Below are 7221 nucleotides of genomic sequence, written 5' to 3'. Positions count from 1 at the left end.
TAACCAAATTCCCATTGAGAGAAGAATCTAAGATTTGAATACACATATCTTCATTAGAGTTCACTAAAGAAACCCCACCTTTATTTACCTTTAGGGATTTCCCAAATAGGGCATTCAAGTTACCTTGTGGTTTTAATTTTGCCTCAAAATTTGGGGTCATGGCCTAGGGATTGATGCCACTAAATCTTGCTTCCTTGCAATCTTTGAAAATGGAAGTGAAAAAATCAAGTCACTTTGCACAAAAGACAACTCACCTTGTATAATATTCTTGCATCCTACAAGAAGTCTGCTTCTAACTCTTCTACTTTAGCCCAATAAACATGTAGCCCATTCCAATAAGAAAATTAAATGCCTCCATTTTCCTACTCAATTTTTGTAGAGTACATTTTGAAAATATCCCACTCTAAGACTATATTGTGTTTTGCATTATGAAACTTGTTGTCATGTGATGAAATGAGGAGTTATAAAATCACCACTTCTAAGCTAAATGGATGATGATACAATAATTAATTAAAGATTGATGTTAAATTTTAAAAACTAACAAATAACTGTAGATATTAAAGTAAACATGAGACTTAGATTAATAGACCTCTTCCAATAGGGTTGTACATAATAGTTAAGTAAATACTCACATTTTCCAATGGTGAGACGCAATATAAAACCAACCCTTTTTGCCTATATTTTTTTATTATTCACCATTAGACTATTAATTTAAAATGACAAGTTTATTTTAGCACAACTATTCAAATATATTTCCTTTGTTCCATTTAATAGGTTCTAGAAGGCTTGACAATATGTATCTTATAATAGTTGACTTAGTCGTTTAAACCAAACATAATTTTATTGTCCCCCACTCCTACTTGCATGGAAACAATCTCACTTGAATTCCAACAAGAACATAAATCTCTTATATGAATACAAAATTTAAAGACATTCCTTACTCTAAAAAGGGAATTTAAGTCTTTTATAAAAACTAGGTTCTTTCGAGCTTAAAAAGGAAAACATGATGGTATTCTAACCATCAAATCTATTTGTTCACTTACCATATTGTTCTCCATGTTATATCACAACAACTTATGAATTATTTAAGATGTTTAATGGTTTAGCATTGTAATCATTCCCTTTAAAAGCTACTTAAAGACATCTTCTCTCATTTGTACCTTTTGACAATCCTCTCATCTATGAATAAATGTGATTTATTTGTAGGCACAATTAGAATGAGAAAAAACTCTATATTAGAGAGTCTATAGGAAATTCTTAATAACAACTCATTAGTGAAAAACCAATCATGGTAAAATGTTAGTTGATGTTATCTACATAATACCAATTGTTTCATTTAAATTCATATTCTATTAAAAATTCCTTGTTGTTTACATCACTTTCTAATAAAACTTATCTTGTCATATATGTCTTTGTTCCTTATTATTTTTGAATAAATGGTCATAGAAATCTAATATCTTAGGTTATCTTACATTTCCAAATGTTATCCTCAATACCTACTATAATTCTATTATCAAAATAATTTTTAAACTTCACTAAAACACTTATATTCATCATACAAATTCCCTTTAAAATTGAAGTTCAAATGATTAGAATTTTTTTTGTTTCCCTAGATAACTAACTTTTAAGTGGTATATAAAGTATAATTATTTTTCTTCCCTATTTTTCATGTCCAACATTGGCCTTGAAGCAAACACTCTATACGGTCAATATTGCTGAAACGACATATTGATACGAAAGTACGTTATGTCATCAACAAACACAATAGTAGCCAGGCATCTCCTTTAGCAAAGAGACTTCCACTTCACATCACGGGGCGGAGGAAAAACTAAACTAGAGATTTACTCAAGATTTATTTTGGCTTTTAATATATTTTTGGAATATTGGGAAAACAGTAGGTAAACTAGCGGCTAAAACAAGTACGACTGCCCAAAACATGGATATGTTCTTGATTAGCCTGGGATGTTTCTGCAACCATTTTTTGATTTGTAACATGCGCCGGTCATTATACCACCCATTCAGATCCAATTTCACCTTCACAAATGGATCTTCATCAATGTCCATTGAACAGATCGGTTACTTCATCATCCGTCCTCATTGAACTCTGAATAACCCTCCTCAACACGGCCACGTCCTCCTCTCCTTCAATCAATGTATTCATCAGCAAGACATAGTATGAGATATGTTTCGCTCTTTCTGGCCTGCACGCCTTCATGGCCATCAGATTCCTCAAGATCATCTCGGAAGAATCTGTGATAAAAACAGTAGGCAAATAAAGAGCCCTGTTTTTCTTATCAAAACATAGCTTTTCCTTTGATGGGACTCCATAGTAATACTCGAACTTCAAGCCTAAATTAAACAGCTCGGAAGCCGAAGACTTTATAAATGCTCATCATCAGGTTTTTCCTCATTTTCTTTTTTCTTTTTATCGTTCTGAGATTGTACTTGCTATCCTTCCTGAGTTCTGCCCATGCAGTTTTTTATGGAGATGCAAATAGCAGAAGAATCCATTTTAGGATCTTGTTGGGTTTTATCCTTGTGGTACCGAGCTAAGTATTCTTCTGTCACAAAGCTGTGGAACAATCCCAGCATAGAAGCTTGTTTCTTCTTCATAGCAGCTTGTTATGCGAGAGACTAATTCTTTATTAAACACATCAAAGAAGGAGCTTTGCTTTGGTGGTGGCAACTTCTGCCACAATTTCAAAAGGGCGTCCACCTTGCGACGGTCCATCTGTTTTATTGAAAAATTGAAAAGAAATTTGAAGTATCTAGGCGATAGTCGTAAGGAATTTTATTGAGATTTTCATTGAATACAAAGCATAGAGATCATGGTAAAAAGAGGGTCGCTTCTATCTAAATTCATAATATAACATTTTACTTTGAATTTGAATAATTTTTTAAAAAGTAATTTTAAAATTGGTTTAGAGGCCTTGCTCTACTGTCTAAATATTCTTCTTATGAAGCACTAAGCTTATGAAGTTAAGTGATGTGTTCTAGATCATATAATTTTATTAAAAATAAGAATTTTTTGATAATAATTAAATTTATTTAATTGTAAATTATTTTTAAATTTAATTATTATAAGAAAATTTTCATTTATTACTATAATAAATGAACGAACATATAGTAATAAATTTTATCATTTTGAATAGTGATTGACAAAAGTATCACTTTAATCTATGTTTCTAAATGAACTAACACATCTTGTGAAATGTTTCCCAAGTATTACTTATATATTTCCATTTTTCGATGCATCTCTACAAACATAATAGTTATATGTACTTTTTAACAAACATTAATATATATATATATTCTAGTTATTTGATTCTTAAATTCAAATAGATTCTAACTTAATACTTCTTGTGAAACCTATAAGAATTCATAAATGTTTAGCATGTCTTATTTAATTTGCAATGGATAGCTTAAAACAATTGTATATTTTGACAATTGCTACCTAAAATCTTATATATATATAGGAAAAACATTATATTTATATTAATAATAAGTGATTCAAAAAAAAGTCTCGGAGAAGAGAACCAGAAAAGAAAAACTTCGGTCATTGCTTGATACAAAAAGGGTTGTAGAAGAAGAAATACTACATCAAGAGAGAGTATCTATCAACGCTAATGAATCTTGTCCTAGAGATTCTCAAATTGAGAAAATAGTAATTACAAAGAGCCCAAAACTCATATGAATACAATTTATTAATTGATGCCAGAGACAAGACCCAAAGCCTAGCCAAAAACTATCACAGAGATTACCATCACGAATCTACATCCAAAACTTCAATTAAGACCATGATATTAGAAAGCCATCCTATGCAAGTGTAATCCAAGACCCTAACCTGCATATAATATCTCAAAAGAACAAGTGAGATCCATAAAAGAAAAAGCACACAAAATCATAGAGAAGTCATGATTTACTATCAAATAAAACATGAGGAGGACTCACCCTTATTCTAAACATATTCTTTTGTCATAATATTTACCAAGTTGGAAAGATCAAGGAGGTTAATTGGGGAAAGGAAAGAGTTAATATAAACCCCATCAGTACCCAAATTAGCCACATAATTAGCTGAAAGGTTGCCTTCTCTATAAGTATGCATGATGTAACATTCAAAGATTGAGTCAAGAAGAGACCATACTTGATGTAATATATACTGTATGGACAAATTATATAATAACATTTACTACATGCATTAATAATAATGGATAAATTTGTTATTAGTACACTGAGAGAAAGAAGATGATTTTGCTACAATCACATGACCTTTAAAATCTCTAATGACTATGCCATAGCTAGAGTTGCCTAAATTTCCTCTAGAGGCTCCATCAAAATTGAGTTTGAAAAAACCCTCACTTGGAGGAATCCACTTGGATTGTGCTCAGATAAGAGAAATCTTGGATGGACATAATGGAGTAGGAAGATGAGGAAAAAGTAAACCCTTCCACCGCTGAATAACATAGCCATCCCAAGGAGAAAAAATATGTTTACCCTTATATTTACTTACTTAAGCATTAAAAAGCTCAACAATTGATCTCTCTAATCCTTCCAAAATGGAGGTATTGGAGATGACGTCTGTCTAAAAATTATCTTGTTTCTTTCTCACCAAACTGCCCATACTACAAATGTAGGGATGCACTTCCAAAGACATGAAAAAAATGACTTAGAGTATAAGATTGGCCATTCTTGGAATAAATCCCATAGAGAATTAGTTAATGGCATATGGAAATTAAGCTTATTAAGGAAAAAATGCCAACAATCTTGGGCAAAAGGACAGTTTAAGAGGAGGTGATCTGTTGTTTCTAAAACTTGCAGACAAAGCACACAGTTAAAAGCCTTAGAAATATTCAATCTATGAAGATGATCACTATTTAATATTTGGTTCTTTAGTGCAAGCCATGCAAAGCATCTTGCTTTTGGAAAAATTGAGCTATTCCAGTAGAATTCAAAAACATGATATGTGACCTGATTTTACTAGAACTATGTTGGAGATCCAAGTATCATAGTTTAATAGAGTATTAACCATCTTTAGCTAGAACCCAAAAGAGGTAATCAGGATGATTAGACATAAAGACATTCCTTTTAGCTAGCACTTGTTTGAAAGAAGTAGCTTGATTGTGGGATATAGGAAGGGATGAGGGGTCTTGTCAAATGACTAGCCCTATGAACCTATGAATAGTTGAGACATAAGTATAAAAGGATGTCCCTCAAGCTTGAATCACTATGTTTGAAAAATCCTTCAGAGATTCAACAGTGGCAAGGAGGGAAACCCATTCCATGAATCAAACCAAAAATTGACACTATCCCCATTGTTCACTTTCCATGATATGAATGAAGTAATAACTTCTCAAGAAGCCATCATGAAATCCCAAATGACAGACCCCTTTAGTGGGTCTAGCATAGTAATAACTCTGGAAGGTTCCAAGTTATATAAATATTTCTCTTGCAAAAGGCGACACCATTTGGTAGAGGATTTTTCATACATTTGTAAAACAAGTTTAGCACCAAAAGCCCTATGCCTATTGGTAATATTGGGAAATCCGACATCTCCTATTTTATAATGGGTTGACATGGCATGAATAAAAATTAGCGATATTTTCTTCTGACCATTCATATTATTTGACCAAAGAAAGGTGTGGATTAAAGTTTCAATTTGAGAGATGATACCTTTGGAGGCTTGTAGAATGGAGAGGTAATAGCTAGGAATGGTAGAAAGAATGGTTTTGATAAGAAAAATTCTTCTTGAGAGGGATAACCAGTGAACCTTCCAAGTGCTAATTCTATTATTGATACAATCAATCAAAAAATTCCAATAAGAGGGTTTGTTTAATCCCATAAAAAAGGGAACACTAAGATAAGTAGAAGGTAAATGATCATAGGGAAAACCAAGAAGATGGATTATTATTTGAGAAACCAATTGAGATGTATTAAAAACATCAATTTTAGATTTAGTTGCATTGATACATTGACCAAAAAAAATCGATATGTAGATGATCCAAAAAGTAATGTATTGTCAACAAAAAGATAACAGGTTATGGACAAAGATGTACCTATAATATTGATACCTTTCCACAACCCTTTTTAATTAAAAGAGTTAATAAGTTTGTTGAGGGCCTCCATCATAATGATAAAAAAGAATGGAGAAAGAGGGTCACCTTGACAAACTCCTTGGAAAGAGGCAAAGAAACCTACTAGTGCACCATTAATGAGAATAGAAAAATGTGCACCTCAAATGCAAGCTTCAATCCATTTACACCACCTAGAAGAAAAACTAAACTAATGAAGAACTAGAAGAAGAAAAGACCAATTCAATTTATCGTAAGCCTTCATCATATCTAATTTGACAACAAAGGCTGAAATATTATGATCTTTGATGGAATGAAGGGTCTCATGGGCTTTTATAGCTCCCTCAGTTGTTTCTTGAGAAAGAACAAAATCCCCTTGCTCTATTGATATACATTTTGGAATAATGGGCCTAAGTGGCAAATAAATAACCTTTGTGATAATCTTATAGATAGTGTTACATAAAGAAGTAGGATGGAAATCGAAAAAAGAATAGGGATCATTAAGCTTTGGGATGAGAGAAAAATTGGTGGTATTAAAGTTCTTCAAAATGGAAATATTTTTCCTAGATTCTTCAAGAGCCTCGAGCAATTCAAAACAAATTATATTCCAATATTTTTGAAAAATAATGAAGTGAACCCATCAAGGCCTAGTGCCTTGTCAACATGCATAGAAAATACTACACCATGAATCTCAAAAAGAGTAAAAGGAGCCATAAGAATCAAATTTTCTTTTTGTGAAATCAAAGAAGGAATGGAATCCAAGATCTCATTCATAACATGGGAAGAGGGGGGATCCTATGGTGGAGGGGAAAGAAGATTAGAGAATAACTTTACATTCTTAGTTTAAATGCCCTTAGCATCAGAAATCAAATTTCCTAGATGGTCATGAATTGTAAAGATTATGTTATTAGCCTTCTTTTTTTTGGTAGATGTATGAAAACATTTAGCATTCTGGTCCCCTTGCTGAAGCCACAATTCTCTAGACTTTTGTCTCCAATACTCTTCTTCTTGCTTACATAATTCAAACCACTCCTCTTGCAAATTCTTCTATCTTGAATGCATATCAGCATTTAAACCATGGAATAAAATATTTTCACTAATCTTAGCTAGTTTTTCTTCTACCACCTTTTTCTCCTAAAAAATATTTTTAAAT

General features: G+C 32.1%; 1 pseudogene; it reads right to left on the bottom strand.

Annotated features, from left to right (window-relative positions):
• Positions 1-1845: 1845 nt before the first annotated feature.
• Positions 1846-2613, bottom strand: LOC149536552 (putative UPF0481 protein At3g02645; annotated as a pseudogene).
• Positions 2614-7221: the final 4608 nt, after the last annotated feature.

Source organism: Cupressus sempervirens, chromosome 10, assembly GCF_028749045.1.
Source record: "Cupressus sempervirens isolate cs-2001-9-10 chromosome 10, ASM2874904v1, whole genome shotgun sequence".
In the NCBI taxonomy this organism is placed as follows: Eukaryota; Viridiplantae; Streptophyta; class Pinopsida; order Cupressales; family Cupressaceae; genus Cupressus; species Cupressus sempervirens.
The sequence above is the reverse complement of the archived record's forward strand: the minus strand, read 5'-3'. Positions and strand labels throughout refer to the sequence as shown.